Here is a 17195-nt window from a genome sequence, read left to right as displayed (position 1 = left end):
CAGCAGCATGTCTCATGAAATGCACACATCTGAATTCGACCACTGAATATATGTTGCCTGTGGTACCAGAGACTGCAGCAGTGAGTTAATTCCAGCCAAGAATGATATTGAACCATTTACACCTATGCATCTAGAGCACCATTTCTTCTTGTGTTTGTCCTGGAGTTACTGAATAACAATTATTAATAGTAAATTAACATGCAATTGGCAACAGCTAACTAATTCTCTTAACAAGCTGTCTGCATGCCTCTCTTACCACTGAGAAAACTGCATCTCTGGAAGGTCAGGATTTGATTTCAATGGGACCTCTACTGTTCCAACTTCATCCTTTAATACATGTGCACACTTCACACAGGTACTTTCCTGATGCCAGGACTTATAGATGGAGTTAACTGATTCTAATACACTGGAAACAGCATATCTATCTACAAATGGGTTTAAAGTTGTATTTTCCTTGGTACTCAGTGAAACAAGAAGGCAATTCCTATTCCTTGCTTAAAGTAGTTCCAACCCAATCAAGGAATGGGATAAATTTAGTCTAGTATTTTCCTCAGACACACAATGGAGCCTGCTTTCATCCCAGCTCAGCTCAGCATAAGCATCTACATGAGGTGCCTGTGGTATAAGTACAGTAATCCTATGTACTCATCCTTCCACTGTCCCTAGAAAAAATTCTGTATCTCCAGATGGTGGCTTAGGCTATTTCTGACCTGAATCATATCTGAAGAATTTAGCATCTCTTCATCACCTACAGAAGGAATCTAAAGAGAAGCAACAAGTTAAACTCCACTTAAAATTAGAGGGTATGAATACCCACCCACTATGCCTACAAGCCAAATTTCTCTTACAAAGGAAGGTTTGGGAAATCTCTCCATTATAGTTCTAAGTGCCAGTAACTTTCTAACAGAAGGAGTTGTTAAATGAACAGCTCTGCCACTTGAAAAAATGGTTGTTTTTCAAAGAATTAATTGCCACCAGCTTCCTTGGCAGTGAGAGCAATGGAAAATAGTTGGTGTGTTTCATATAAGAGCAAATGGAAATGTTTTAGGACTCCTTAGCCTTGCGCTCTGATGTCATGCAGAGGTGAGCAGAGACTAAAGATAAGTATTTTTTACACTGTAATAAAAAATATTTAAGTACTAATAACTACTGTTCATTCTGTTGGCAGGACTTTAGTACAGCACCCTTTGTCTTCAATTTTTAGAAGCATGATACTACAATCTGGAGAAAACAACAGTTATACTTTATATGGACATAAAGCAATTCCATGTATATATTCTAAACATATACCCAGCACAGCCTTCTCTGCTGGGTACATGTGTCTATAAACTGGACTCTTTAAAATAAACTCTGGGAAGCTTCCAGGTTAATTAGCAAATAAAACACATGGAAAGTAGATCAGCCCACAGTTTTGTATGTGAATAAGATTCTCATAATAGTTTAATTTTATTTGTGCTTTTAAATTATATTTTGGGAATGGTTTGAGGAAGTACCGTTATTGCTACAGGGAAACAATGGGCTCAGGAGGAATCTTGAGATGAGCAAAAGCAGGCTAGAAACCACAACAACAGAATACTGGCTATTTTGAAGGGATCAATCCCAGAGTAATGAAGGAACTGGCAAATGAACTTGCCAAACCACTCTCGATTATCTACTGGCAGTCCTGGTTGACTGGAGAAGTTCCAGCTGACTGAAAATTAGCAAATGTAACGCCCATTTACAAGAAGGGTCAGAAGGATGACCCAGGGAACTATAGGCCTGTCAGGCTGACCTCGGTGCCAGGCAAGGTGATGGAACAGATCATCCTGAGTGCCATTACACGGCACATGCAGGACAATCGGAGCATCGGGGCCAGCCAACATGGATTCATGAAAGGCAGGTCCTGCTCGACCAACCTGAACTCCTTCTATGACAAAGTGACCCACTTAGTAGATGCCCAGGGAGGTGGTGGAGTCACCATCTCTGGAGGTGTTTAAGAAGAGACTGGACATGGCACTTAGTGCCATGGTCTAGTTACATGGTGATGTCAGGGCAATGGTTGGACTCAATGATCCCAGAGGTCTCTTCCAGCTTGATTGATTCTGTGATTCTGTAAAATATGCATGTGACTTCTACCACATACAGAGGGGGTTCCAGAAGTTATTAGCTTTATAACATACCTTCCTAAACTAATTTCTTTGTATTTGTGACTTCTCCCGCCTGTTTTGCAAAGGGGGAATATCTCTGTGTAGCGCAGGGGAAGCAGCTCAAATTGGGATTAGGTGAGGAACACTCAGAGAAGCACTGACCTGCAGGATCATCTTACAGCTTTGAGCTTCAGAGCAGAAAGCTTAGATTATTCAGAGGGATGCTGAGGTTGGTATTTAGCAGACACCAGATTATTCACACTTGGGAAGCTGACACTTAGGACAGTTGACAGGTCTCATTTTCAGTGTCTGCTCATCTCTAGGGACAAAGGCTCTTCCCTGTGCGGCAGCACCATGACTTTGCTTAAGTGATCATCTGACCCACAGGAAAAGCTGTTTAAACAACTCTGTGCTACTGAAGAAGCCCAAGAGGAATTGCTTACACTTTCTTGCCCTTTTATCTACTAGCATTGATGGTTAATATACGTCTATGAACACCAGCATACTAATCCTACCAGAAGAACTGATGCTTAACACCCAGTGATTTTTATATCTTGGATCATAGAAGGCAGGTAAAAACTTCCTATTCTGAACCAAAACCTCAGCCTACAAAAGGAGATTCCTAAAGAAGGATATGCAGCATAATGGCACCTTGAAAAAATCTTTCTTTGTGATAAATGGACCAAGTTTAAACAGTCCAAATTCCTGTGCCAGTTAAATCAGTGCCAACCAAACATCTAACCCATCTTCTACAAAGCATTCTTCCAAGTAAGAATGTTACAGAATATTAGAGGCTTCCTTTGGTTCTTTTTTCTTTTCAACACAAATTTGAACTTCTACATTTTCATTCAACTAAGAAAATAAGTCATGATCGAGACTGTATACATTACCTATCATTCGATGGGAAAGGTATTGTTCTTTGTTTTATTAAACAGTGCACAATTAAGAGTCAATATGCAAGAACATAATTGAATCTGTGTAACTAGTCATTTTTTTTGTCAATGACAATGTCTGTTTTATAGGATATCAGTAATAAAATGTTTGTTTTCAACATTATCTGCAAAATGATTTGTATATTATGAAAATAAATCCACATGGCTTTGGGTCAGCAGATAAACATCCATAGGCAAAGTTCATGGGAAGGTGATCCAGCTTAGGCACTGAACTGAGAAATGCTATTCAGGGAAGACAAATTATAGTTTACTTCTTCAGGTCTCTATCGCATTGTGCAGAAATGAGTTTAGGTTCCTTTGAGAATATCTGTCATATCCAAGCAGGGAAGAATACCTTAATAGGCTGTGCCCATTTCATAATGCATACAAGATAGATGTCTCCAGAGGAGGGAGAGGAGGAGTCTTACATTTAAAAGTTTCTGAGCACAAGCTTGTTAAGAAAGTTGGCAACCAATTATAGAAACTAATCCACTCAATGAACTACTAGTGTTTGTTAGTAAAGCACCACTGGTGTGAAATAATTTTATTAACTATAACAATACACATGCTACACCATGGCCTAGTCCTCATTTACTCTAGCAAGTATAGCAGACAGTTTTTAAAGTCTGACGTGAGTCAATGAGTGGCAACTACCCAAATCAAAGGAAACACAACCAGTAATCCTAAGGCTTTTACTTCCAAAGGAATTTAAAAGGAAATGGTATCTATTAGTTGTAGTGCTTGACAGGAGCATGGAGGAGAATAACAAAGGGAATCTACAGATTGAAATGGGATACTTCCAAACAGTCCTTCGAAATGCCTGAAAGCATTTCCAAAAGGATTTGTTTACGCCAAGAAAAGCAGTCTTTTTTCCATTGTTGCTCAAGGTGCCAGGCACGGTACAAGCTCACAGAGATGGGGCAGGAAGCCAGACCCAACCAGCTCCTGTGTGGATTGAAAACAAGCTAAAAAGCCAAGCTTGATTTACAGAGCTCAGGCTGAGATCTTGATCTGAACTTTCCCACTGCTTGGGTCAGTCTGAAATCAGACTCCTTGCTCTGGACCTGTCCTGAGCTTGTCTTGGCTGAATGAAATTTTTTTGTTGTTCTTCTGAGCAGAAACGAGGGGGTGATTTGACATGCAAAGAGCACAGCTCTGCAGCAGCAAGCACATGAAAGAGGAGAGACATACTGCTGTAAAGTAAGCACCAGAATTTGTTTGCATTTTGAGCAAGGACATAGCTACTGAGTGTGCAGTGTTACAGCACTGGGCTAATGGACCAGATCTGGGGAAGGGCTACAGAGATGGGAGAAACCAGAGGGACTGAGTAGGCAGGTGGACCCCCTTTGATTCCGTGATTCTTTCCACATTCCTGTTTACTAGGCTGCGGGACTGATGTGCTGATACTACAGCAGTGTTAACCTGCCATAACAATACTTAGAACCTGAACTGCTTTCCAGACCTGCCCCAGTTGTTCCTAAGAGACACAGCGAAAGGCAAGTGTGCCAGTGCATTCAGGACAGGCAGTTTTAATTCCGTGTCACAAACATCCTAAACCTACTCTAGAAAAACAGTTTCCCTCTCTGACTATAGGTGGGCAGAATCCATTTCGGAAACATGTTGAATCCACACGTACTTGAGATTTGAAAACCTGCTGCCTGGGGCTGAGGAATAAGGCGGGGGAGAGAGAGAGAATCAAAAGAGATGCTGATTGCCTACATGTAGAGCAGTAGCAAGGCGTCAGCCTCAACATCTCTCCTGCCTTTTTAGCCCTCTGTATACCGTACAGAAGTTTACACTAAGTTGCAGTAAATTGCTCAGATCCTCCCCCTTCCCACCTCCCCCCCACTGGCTGCAGTTACACCATCCCTTGCAAAGACTTTGAAAATCTTCCAGTCATAATAACAGAGGAAGCAAATTATTACTTCCCCAGCACATGAGCAGAGGAAGCCCGCTGATTTGCTCTGTGGGCGGCGCATATCTGTGCTCTCATTAAAGTTACGGTAGAAATTTCACCCTACTGAAGTCATCAGGAGTTTGGCACTGGATTTCATCCTCTGCAAATGACTGTGCTACACCCTTTGAAAGCACTGACTATATCTCAGCACCCCCAAACTAGTAGAACCAGGAACTTCTACTTCGGAGGAGATTATCTCACAGATGAGTTTTAGTAACCCCCCCCAGTTACTTCAGCTAGGACAGCTTAGCAAAGTACACTCCACAGCACATGAACAAGAGCCCCTCTCCACACAGTAACTGTCTGTAGCCTATTGCCCATGGAGCACCTTCACAAGACTTGTAAAAACTCAAAGCCAAAACGCTCACCACCTCTGCATCAGTGGGGAGTCCCCTGCTGTGTTTGGCACGTCCCCTGCTCACACAGCACGCCTGCCCAGTGGCACGCTGACTGTGGGCACACATCCCAGGAAAGGCTCCACAACCTTGCACCAGCCTCTGTCTGCAAGGCCTCTCCGCTGCACTGCAGGCTGTGCAGCCCCACGCTGTGTGCGATAGCCCTGACAGAAGGTGTATCTTAACACCGTCATCGACAGAGGTTGTTATTATTTTCCCATTGTATACAGCTGTTCGTACATTGGAGAAAAATTCTTTAAAATAATTTTTTACTCTCTGAGCTTCTTTCAAAGTTGCATTTCTGTCGTAAAGGTCTCCTCCAGTCCTGTAAGCTGACCATTTTCTTATCCCATGTGTTTTGGAGACACCAGACATTTTAAAACACTGGGAAACATGGTGAGTTTTTATGGAACGTTCTTTTTATGTGCAAGCACTCAACTACTTAAAAGAAAATATATTTTTCAAATGTGTGCAGCAGTGATTTGGCATCTTTATGTTAAAATTAACTAATTTTATGGTGTTACCTTCTGGCTGCTGCTTATGACAATTTAGAGTTTGCAGTTACTGCCCATTATAAAAGGGAAGGGCTGCACGAGGGTGTTAACAGCCTGTTTAGGATATAAAGCATAGTGCAGCACACAGATTTAAATTCAGGTGCAGTATAAGGTCAGCCTTGAATTGTATGTATAATATGTTTGTCAGGCACCCCATGTGTAAAACTGACAGCTCTAACCTAGTTGCCACAGGCTGTTTTATACAGTTGGGAATATTATGTCTCTTTGACTTCGGTGATGTACACTTGAAAAGAAAATTGTTTCATTTTGAGGAAACTTGGAAAGCCAGAGCCTATTGCAGTAATGAAATACAACATAAACTTTCTAGTTAAAAAGCCTATTTGGAATTCACAGAATCACAGAATCACAGAATCAATCAGGTTGGAAGAGACCTCTGGGATCATCGAGTCCAACCATTGCCCTGACACCACCATGTCAACTAGACCACGGCACTAAGTGCCATGTCCAGTCTTTTCTTAAACACCTCCAGAGATGGTGACTCTGCCACTTCCCTGGGCAGCCTGTTCCAATGTCTAATGACCCTTTCTGAGAAGAAATGCTTCCTAATGTCTAACCTGAACCTCCCCTGGTGAAGCTTGAGGCTATGTCCTCTTGTCCTGTCACTAGTTGTCTGGGAGAAGAGGCCAACTCCCACTTCACTACAACCTCCCTTCAGGTAGTTGTAGACTGCACTAAGGTCACCTCTGAGCCTCCTCTTCTCCAGGCTAAACAACCCCAGCTCCCTCAGCCGTTCCTCATAGGTCAGACCCTCCAGACCCTTCCCAGCTTGGTCACCCTCCTCTGGACTCGCTCCAACACCTCAACATCTTTCTTGAAGTGCGGGGCCCAGAACTGGACACAGTATTCAAGGTGCAGCCTCACCAGTGCCGAGTACAGAGGGACGATCACTTCCCTAGACCACTTCAGGACCAGTTCAGGTCCCCTAGCATCTGGCCACTGGTAGCACAGGGACATCGGAGCCCTGTTTCACATTCAGTCTGCTCTAACATGGACAGAATAATCCAGCCACTGAGTGAAACATGAGCAGTGCATGGCAGAGGCAACACTGTAGAGCAAATCATTTGAATTTAAACACCACACCACTTCTCACCTACAGCAATCCTGCCTTTCAGAAAGAAAAAGATAGTGGAAAGAGAAAGGGTAGCTTAGAAGGGGCATGTTGATGAAGAAAATGAGGCACACGGTAGCATTGTAGCTTGCCAAAGTCATATACCGTATCGGGGACAGAACTGTTTCCCAATCTACTACATCAGCAGAAAGCCCGCTCTCTTACACCACATGCAACCACCAGACTGAAACAGAGGAGGGAACATTTTACAACAATTCCAGACCTGACAAAGGTGTAGGCTCTGAAAAGATGAGGACCGGCCAGTAGCAGGATACCATCTCTTCATTATGCCCTACAGCTTTCTTCTGGAGAACAACAGCGCCATTTCCAATCATTTCTCCCTCACTTTCCCAGAAGAAATGGACGATGATTTATCAGGCCATTGCACACTGATATAAAAAGTCCAGCTCTTTGCAGAGCAGACTGAAGATACCAAAGTTTTTTATGAGCACTTTTGGGAGTTAGATTCTCAGCTGGTGTAAAACAACACTCGGTAATGTCAAATGGAAACATGCCAATTTACATCGCCTGTGGATTTTGCAGCTTTATTTCTTACATAAGTGTTCTCAATATCTTTCAGTCACCTCCCTAAATAGTACAATTCAGATTGAATATTTATCATACTTCTATATTTCTTATCTTCACTTTAAATTGAAAAAGAAAATAACAAGCTGTCTGCAGAGTAATCGATTGCTATAGTAAACATTACTTTAGCATACAATGCAGCACTTATCTCTGTTCTCTTTAATTAAATCTGTGGTGTATGCTGTCACTTGTCTACGCAGAATAAGTGCTCTTCTCACCAATCAGAAACTTAACTCCACCAATTAACTCTTTGGTATTAGAACAAATTAGGAAAGAGGTTAAATTAGCCTGATTTTCCTCTGGCGGTTTTCTCGTTTCCCATGTTACTGCAGACTGGTCATTTCTGTACCTCAGCACCTTTGATGTGCAGAATCTGTTACTGCTCTGAACAAGCAAACTTCAGCACCCAGGTGTAATGATGGAAAAAAATACTTATACTATGTAAGAAAAGCCACTGTTACCAGCCTTATTTATCTCCTAATGATAACGAATATTCCAAACGTGATGTTTAACTGAATACATGAATTTTTAATTTGGGAGGATCACATGCAGGCACTATGTACCACTAGTGAAGGGCAAAAGTATGAAGAAGATACCCATGAAATAGATGTTAGACTGATGATTTAAAAGACTTAGATGAAGAAATATTTGGATCTTACTTGCTAACGTGTACAGATATATAAAACAAGTATTGGTGTTAAAGTTACAGGTCATTTGTTCAGCTGGTCCAAATCACTGAAAGGTCGTTCTACATCAGAGAAAATGGTCAGGCTTATGTCAACAAAGTGTCTTGTCCTACAGTCTGAAAAGAAAGGCAGTATGCTGTCTTGGGAAAGTCTCCAGGAAAAATGTAGCCAAAGGCAAGTTTTCCTACCATTGAGAAAGCACCTGGAAAGGAATTTTAACTGAAGGCTCCAGCTATTAAACCCAGGATTGCTTAGAAGTGAGATACCCAGATTGCAGTACATAACAACTCTCTGCAGTGAAGTCTTTCTGCTCCTGTTCAGAGATGCAGCCCAAATAGTGCAACACTGTGCTCAGCTACACAGCCCAGAAGCTGACTGAAACCAATGTAAATGAATGATGCCTCTAGCTACCATTCATACAGGTTTAGGACTCCACTCTGCCCTGTGCTGGTTTTGGCTGGGGTAGAGTTAATTTTGTTCATAGTAGCTTGTATGGGGCTATGTTTTGGATTTGTGCTGGAAACAGTGTTGATAACGCAGAGATGTTATTGTTATTGCTAAGCAGTGCTTACATAGAGTCAAGGCCTCTTCTGCTTCTCACACCACCCCATCGGTGAGTACGCTGGGGCTGCACAAGAAGTTGGGAGGGGACACAGCTGGGACAGATGACCCCAGCTGACCAAAGGGATATTCCACACCATATGGTGTCATGCTCAGCATGTAAAGCTGGGAGAAAAAGGAGGAAGGGGGGGATGTTTGGAGTGATGGCGTTTGTCTTCTCAAGGAACTGTTATGTGATGGAGCCCTGCTTTCCTGGAGATGGCTGAACACCTGCCCGCTGATGGGAAGTAGTTAATTAATTCCTTGTTTTGCTTTGCTTGTGTGCACGGCTTTTATTTTACCTATTAAACTGTCTTTATCTCAACCCATGAGTGTTCTCAATTTTACTCTTCCAATTTTCTTCCCCATCCCAGCAGGGGAGGAGTGAGCCAGCGGCTGTGTGGGGCTTAGTTGCCAGCTGGGGTTAAACCACGACATGCCCCCAGATATGTGCAGACCTTGGCTCAATATTATACTTGAAGCACAGTTTGTTTCTGAGCTCATGGCTTCCAAATGCTGTGCTAGATCCTGAAAAATCCAAAATTGGACTATTAAAAGCAGTAACAATACAGCACTGGTTGTAAAATATTGCCTGAATTTTTGTCAATGCACTTTGCAGATACGATGTTTTCCTCCTGTGTAACGCTTGTAACAGTTCAGTCACTCTACAGAGTTAGTGTATATTCCTGGTACAGAGACATGGAAAACATTGTGTTGTTTCACAGCTCTATGTGGTAGAGCCCATGGGCACTGATCTAATTTCACTGCATCACAACAAGGCATCTGTAATATTACAGCACAACCTGCAACTGAGCTGCAGTCAGCGCAGCCACCACACTACTGGTACAACCCTGTCATTTCAATTCTTTACGCTTTTTTCACCAGCAAAGTCTCATCTCCCCCATCTAATAGCAACAGCTAATAACCAATAACAGTCTCAACAATGGAAAATCTATGGAAAGTGAAAGGAACAAACTGGAATGATGAAACAGAAGTTCACATTCCTGATCCAACCCTAAGTGGAGGGAACGGGACAAGAAGTGTATAAAAGGGTTTTTTGATTTGTAATCTAAAGGAAAATCAGGAAGCAATAGTGTTCAATCTTCATAGTGACGTTGCTTAAAAATTACATCAGTGTGATCCGAAGTTTTAGGATGATAAAACCAAAATGAACCAAAGAGTGAAAATCTCTTTGGTTTGAAAGGTCACAGCTCAACTGAATTGACACTTGGATGTGCATTTTTTGGTTTCCATTAAAATAATATTTCCCATAGAGAACAGCAACTTCCAATAAATAAATAAATAACATACAAGTTTTGACAGGAAATTTTCAATTTACTTAAACATAAATAGATTATGGTGTGCTTAAGAATTAGCTCAAATGAGTTTGTTGGGATATTACAAAAACAAACAGGTAAGCCACACAGTACACCAGGAGTCTCTCCACATCTATTTTCCATATCAAATTCTACTGGTACTTTTATTTGTGCAAATCCATCATCTATTCCTGGAGTAGTGCCCATGAGAAAAAAAATACCATAATTGATCAGCACAATGGACAATACAGTGGAACCTCCTTGGAAAGGTTTCATGTATTGAAGATCTCTTTCATTAAGCATCTCTCTGACCCACCTTCTCCTCTTCACCCCTTATGAAGAAATTTTAAAGGAGAAAGAAAAAGATCAACCCTGTGAAAATCACACAGATGAAGGAGCTTGCAGAAGGCTGTACCACTTGTGGGCACCAGATTTCATTTCCAAGCAATCTGCTTGGCCAGTAATGGAATGAAGCAGGGAATACAACCCTATACTATCTTTTCTTCAAGGACCTCTATGTGCTATAGAAGCATAAATAAATTAAACCTCATAATACCTGGAGGTAAGAGGCAGGTAAAAGATCTGGGACTACTTTATGTGTCTTAGAGTGGGAGCCACTGCAGCTGTTTAACCGTAGTTTGCAACAGTATACATCTGTGAAGGGAAGAGAAGGGAAAGAATTAATAAGCCCAACAAAATATTGAAGGGAATTTAATTCAGACTCATCCTTCATTCTTACAAAAACAGCCCCAAACTCTCTATTATTCGTAGGTACTCGGGGCCTCTATTTTATCTCCCAGCAGCTCCTCCAGAAGGCAATGCTGATGGCACTACTGAGGCATAGCTTCTGCACCAGCTCACAGACAGGAATTGCTGATTCCAAAATCAGTTAGGCCTTCACTTCAAAGTGTGTACTGCACCTGATTATTTTTTTAGTTATCTTGCTCTGTAATTTGCAAAACAGATTCTCATCTCAGCTACAGCACTTCTTTTTCAGTGCAAGAACACTATCTTTGCACAATGGAAATGGTGATTAGTATCTGCCTGTTCAGACTATCACTCGATTATTGTCCAAATAACCGTTACATAGATTAACTTCAGTAGCTAAGGTTTTACAATAATCTGGAAAAAATGTAAACAGAGTTAGGCTTCTTTATGAAGATTTAGACTATCCTCACATTATTCATTCTTTGCTACATAAGGTGAAAAACTATATGATCTCTTTCATAAAAAAACATATTTAATTGTAAACTGTATGGCATACATAAAAACGTGTTCTCCAGCTGCCAAAAATATTCTCCAATGATGCTAAATAATACTCCATGTCGTTTTTACTTAGATGCTATATTAAACTAATAAATTTGTTGATGAAATATTGCATAATGGAAAAGGAAATATGTTTATTTTTCTAATAACTTCCATGTTTTTTAATCAGTTCAATGTGAATTCGATACAGCCAATCTTCTCTTGGTACTGCTTCCCTTATTGAAATCAATTCTCAAAAGGGAAGGCAATAAAAAAAAAAGAGAATGTAAATGTCTGAGTTACAATCAATGGAAATAATTCCATAGTCCACTTCCATTTCTGGGAAACAAACTGACTGGGGGCTCTTCCTTCACATTTGTGCAAAGGTGAAAGTTCTCTCCCAAAAAAAGTACTCAGAAGTGATGCATCTTTGGTAACCATGTGTGCAACTCAGAGCCTGGACAATTATCAAATCTGTCTTCTGCTTTAAGCATAACGAACTACATAACTTTCCTCTGGGTTTGAAAACTGGTACACAGTGTCTGCCTAAAGCACTTCTGATGATTTCTTTGTCTCCCATGGTAGTCTCATGAGTAAATGCAAAATTCTTACCTAAGTTCACAATCAAAACACTATGAATTCTAGGACTTCTGTTTGTGATTTAATAAGAAACTATATATAACAGTATCATACAATATACAGAAGAAATAAACAGCTTTCACAGTTCCTTGTTGTTGGAAAAGACAGTCACTTGTTGGTAATTTGATATAATGATGATGCACTACAATTTTTCATGGCCAAATAGCAACAGATCCATCCGCTAACTACAGGACTCAGTGCAATGACTGTTGAATCATGAGTGATGAGAGAAGGTGTGCTGCCAACCTTTGTGCCTGTCCAGTTACATCCCCGTTATTTTTATAGAATGATTTACACATAGCCACAACTATTATTTTAAAGATAATCCCACACCACAGCAAAGAAATTAAAATGGAAATTGTCTGTGGGGTGGTTTCAAACACTGTGACTGATGCCGTAAGCATGTAACGGTAAGAAATTTTCTGGGACAACATGACTGTTTAGATTGTCATAGGGCTAATTCTGGGGGCTTTTGACATTGCCCGTGTAGCTAGCCAGTTTCATGCTCTACCACTTAATCCAAGACCTGAAAATGGTAGAGAGAAATTTTATTCAATCTATGGGCCAAATATTATTTTACACAATTTCTGATTTAGGATCTTGTCCTTTTCGTTCAGGATTTTGTCATTCTGGAAATATCCTGTTTGATGGTTTATTTTTAAACGTCCTCAAAAGGAAAATAATTGCATGTGTAGGAATTTAAAAAGCAAGGGCTATCTAAAGAAAGTGGTTTACCTTGTGATAAACTATTCTGTCAACATTTTAGCTGAACTTCGTAATTCTTCATTCCTGTGAAGAATACAATATTCTGGATCTCTCTCAGACAAGATTTTTTTATTTTTTATTTTATGAGCAGAGCAGAGTTAGTATTTGCATTTCTACAGAAGAAATCTGCCTTCCCACTCTCTTCTCAGTGCCTGGATCTCAAACAGCGTTTGGTAGTTTACATCATCAGTTTGCCCTACACCATTCTACCAGGGAAAGGACATTAGCTCTTCCTTGCACTGAAGAACATGTATCTGTTCTTTATAATAATTAAGAAAAACAGAAGTATCAAATGGACTAGATGTATCATGACATTCATGATTCAGATACGACCATCAGAGGAGTAACGGGAGTAGGATCTGCATGGCTCTGGAGCCGTAGGATACTAAATGTAAGCCAGTGTGCTCTTGTCTGCTTATTTTGCGAATCGAGGATGGGGCAGAACAGAATAGTATTGATTCTCCTTCGACTCTTCCTTCCTCCCCTATTGTCTCAGCCTGTTTCCAATCATCCAGAAAATGTAGCTCAAGCAGCAGATACTTCACAGATGTCAGATCCAAAGCAAGATATAACAGAATTAGCTGCATCAACTTTACACAGATGAAGATTCCCTCTAGCACAAGGTGTATTCTCCAGGTGTCAGTCTGGCCAGTTAAGTTCATTTTGTACTGACTGAACTTAATGGACTGTAAAATCTATTTCTCTATAAGCAATTCTTATTCAAACCTAGAAGGTAAAAATAATTTCTTCTCCATTTTTGAAGCCAACACCAAAAGTCCCATGAGTTTCCTTGCAAACCGGCCACACTTTTATTTCCCAGTGTGACACCACCTTCTCCACTTGAAAGAATACATAAACAATTTCTCAAAAATAGTATAAAAGTATTATAAACAAAACCACTCCTGCTTCCTCTCCAGTATAGCACTACAGTCAGGAAAGAGCACTTATGGACCTTCTTCTCCTTCCTTCATAGAGTCCTGAATTTGTTCTCGTCCTGTTTTCTTCAAATCCATTAGCAAGCCAAGAGTCAGCCATGACAGCATGTTCATCTATGATTTGCTTCTTGAAAGCATCTGAAGCCCAGAATAAAAGCCCTGGATCAAAGATGCTTGGCTGAAGTAATCTGGCTAGGGAACAAGCCATCTTCCTTGGGAAAGATTTCCCATCATAATGGGAAAGATAAAGTGAACAAAAACTCAGTCCCTAGCAGTAGTCAGTATCAGGAAAGAGCAAAAACCACCATGAAGATAGGAAGAAACTTCCATGCGCTGAATGCACTGGCCCATGTTCAGCTGCTGCAATGTTCAGCTGCTGTTTTCAATACCCTTTGGCAGGCAGGCTGCAGTAAGCATTGCAGCACAGTTGCCGGGGCTGGGGATACAAAACAACCCCTGCAGAAACACAAGTGCCTGTGCTATGTTGGGTTCATGTGATTAGCACTGATGCTTGCCTGAAATGCTGAAATACCACCTTTAATAAAGGTAGCATCCATGAAAGAGTTTGTCTGCAGAATCCCCGCTTATCGATTAGCATTCAAATTTTTTATGTGTTGCAGGCATCTTTGACAGTTGTACCATCTGAAAGTTACAGCTGCACTTACAATCCACTTGAAGGCATCCTCACCACTGAGAGCTCTTCCAAGAAATGGCAACCTCTCCCCTCATCCAGAAGTGTGATTTTTGAATGGAGTGTAGTTAGATGACTTCAGCTGAACGAGTGGCTTTTAGAGGTAGACTCTTACATCTTTTACTCTGAGTTCTTAATTTTCTTTTTGTGATAGCAAAAGCCTGAGTCTATTTATCTAATTACCATGTGTTTGAGCCTACAGGCTTTGCATGCTTCTGCCTAGCTAAAATAACTTGCTCCACTGCTGAAATCTAATTGAAAGAGTTCTGTGCAGTCCCATTATGAATTATTCTGTGTTATGCTAGGAAGGCTAGAGGTTGTGAAACTAGTTATATCAGCAAAGCTGGCATCTGATTTCATTAGCTTACACTGTAATTGCCTTCCATATGATGAGCCTGATACTACCACTCCTGCTCAGAGAAAATTTCTGCTATCTTTGTTTCAGAGCTGTCCATTCCACTTTGGGAGCTTATGGCTCTGTGATCATGCACTTCATACTACAATGAGTATCTGGCTGCTGAAAACATCCCAAGAAGCCAGGGTGGGACAAGGAACATGGAGATGTCATAGGTATGTCTTATAGGAAAATGCTTCTACTAGCCTAGTCAACTCTACAATTAGCCCAGTCCATTTTAGACCACTCTTAATCATTCCAGTCTTGTCATTTCTTTAGAAGGGCTTCCATGAAGGGAAGCTAGGTATTCAATGCGGGTATGGTTAGAATGAGGAGAGGCTGGTTTGCCCAGTAGAAACAATGTCTTTACAAGACCTATCATCTGCATTGTGCAACAGTACTCCAGGTAAAGCAGGACTAGTAGGTCTCCATTAACACTACATAGTGCCAGGTAACAACAACAGTTCTGAAAGCAGAACACATGGGCCAGTGCTGGTACATGAGTAGTGACAAGGTACAAGTCTTTCCAATATGATCCTCTTCTAGAAACCTTGACCAATGTGGAGTTTTCCAGTAGGATTTTGGGAAGTGATGAGGCCAGTATTAGCGTCTCTTTCCCCTAGCTTTTTTTTCGAGCATTAATATAAATCACTGTAGTACCCACATAGTTGATCAACAAGTTTTGTCTCTCCTCCAGCAGGAAAGCAGAGTGGAAATGGGATCCTCTGTCTCTGCTATTCATAGGAAGGAGGATGCCATATACTAGTTATTAAGCTTCACCTAGATTTATGGCATGTGTTTGCCATGCAAAATGAAGACATTATCCACAAAGATTCTATGATTTATTACCTGGAGAAGTGATGCATCACTGAAGAAAAGGAAACTCTGAAGGAATAATAGAAGAGAGAGAAGCACAGGCAGCAGCAAGGTGGCAAAGGTTTTCTTCCTTTGCCTACAGGAATTTTGCTTCCTAATCCATGAACCTCTTTTCGCTCAAGGAAAGGAACTGGAATTCACAAGGATTTCTGCAGGCAACCTCAAATTGCATCTGGAAGGCACACTCTTCTAGCAGTTTCTTATCACTGCTTTCCAGTTCAGTGTAATATTTGCAACTGTCTTTTCCTCCTTTTAAATTCCCTGAGCCTCTGCAGCAAATATGTAAGGAAAAATAGTATAACCAGCATTTCTGGAAAAGTTGTGAACTTTAATCTGTCATTTTTCTCCACAGTTAAGGAGATCACAGTGTTCCTTCTTCTGGAGCTTCGGAAGATGTGCACTTGGGCTCTTAATGTGCCATTGACTGAGGTGAAGCAGACAGAGCTCCTGGGAATCTAGATCACTAGACCATAACACCACTACTAAGAATCACTGTGAGAATCACTATGTAACACCTCCCAACAAATCAAATTCAATCCTCTCAAACTCCTGGGATAAGAATAGTACAATTGTCTAAAATACATCACATCCTGTATGAGCTCTCCAGTTCCTTTCAAGTCTTTTCTTTGAAAGTATACATGAAAGTATAAAGTTACTGGCACCTTTAGTAGAATGTCACTCAGTTTCCTCTGTCTGCTTTGAATGCTTATGAACTACTTTGATGTAGTAAAAATACAATGGTTCTAGTAAAAAAAAAAAAATCATGAATGATTTTTAGAGCAAAGCTATAAAACAGTTTGTCATAAACCAGCTACCTTGCTGCAGAACACAGGGTGCTTACAACACATATTCTACAAAAAGGTTAAATGGCTGAAGCATTAGAATAGTTCAATACAATATTTGCCATTGTTTCTTTTGTAGGGGTAGAAGACATCAATATAGCTAGGGTACATTTTACTTGATGCTATGTACTGTTGGAATACTGTTTTAATTTATATAAAGTTTCCAGCTATCCTTGTATTATTCAGCTTTTTTTTTAATGCTTTACTATGCAGTTTTATGATAGCAAATACTTCTGGAACACATAGTATCATTGAGCTGGTCAAGCAACCATGATTTCCTACAGAAAGACATTCTAATGGGTTATAAATTATTGAGTGATCTTGAGGAAGGTGTAATTACGTAAACAATGCAATATTTCCAATGAAATCTCAGACTAGGCTTGAGAAAATGGATTCTTAAGGCATTTGGCCATGAAGTCCAGAATGTGGAAGAATAAGACTGAAAAAAAAATCAAAACAGAGCTCCACAGGAAAAAAAAAAACAAGCAGCATTCACATCTGTACAGATGGAACATCACTAACGAAGTA

General features: G+C 40.6%; 1 protein-coding gene across 1 annotated transcript in view; it reads right to left on the bottom strand.

Annotated features, from left to right (window-relative positions):
* Nucleotides 1-17195, bottom strand: part of TAFA1 (TAFA chemokine like family member 1) — a 328857-nt gene that overhangs the window by 296295 nt on the left and 15367 nt on the right. The window lies entirely within an intron of this gene.

The sequence above is a fragment of the Nyctibius grandis genome, chromosome 10, assembly GCF_013368605.1.
Source record: "Nyctibius grandis isolate bNycGra1 chromosome 10, bNycGra1.pri, whole genome shotgun sequence".
Classification (NCBI taxonomy): domain Eukaryota; kingdom Metazoa; phylum Chordata; class Aves; order Nyctibiiformes; family Nyctibiidae; genus Nyctibius; species Nyctibius grandis.
Note: the sequence above shows the minus strand (reverse complement) of the source record. Positions and strands in the feature narration are given on the sequence as shown.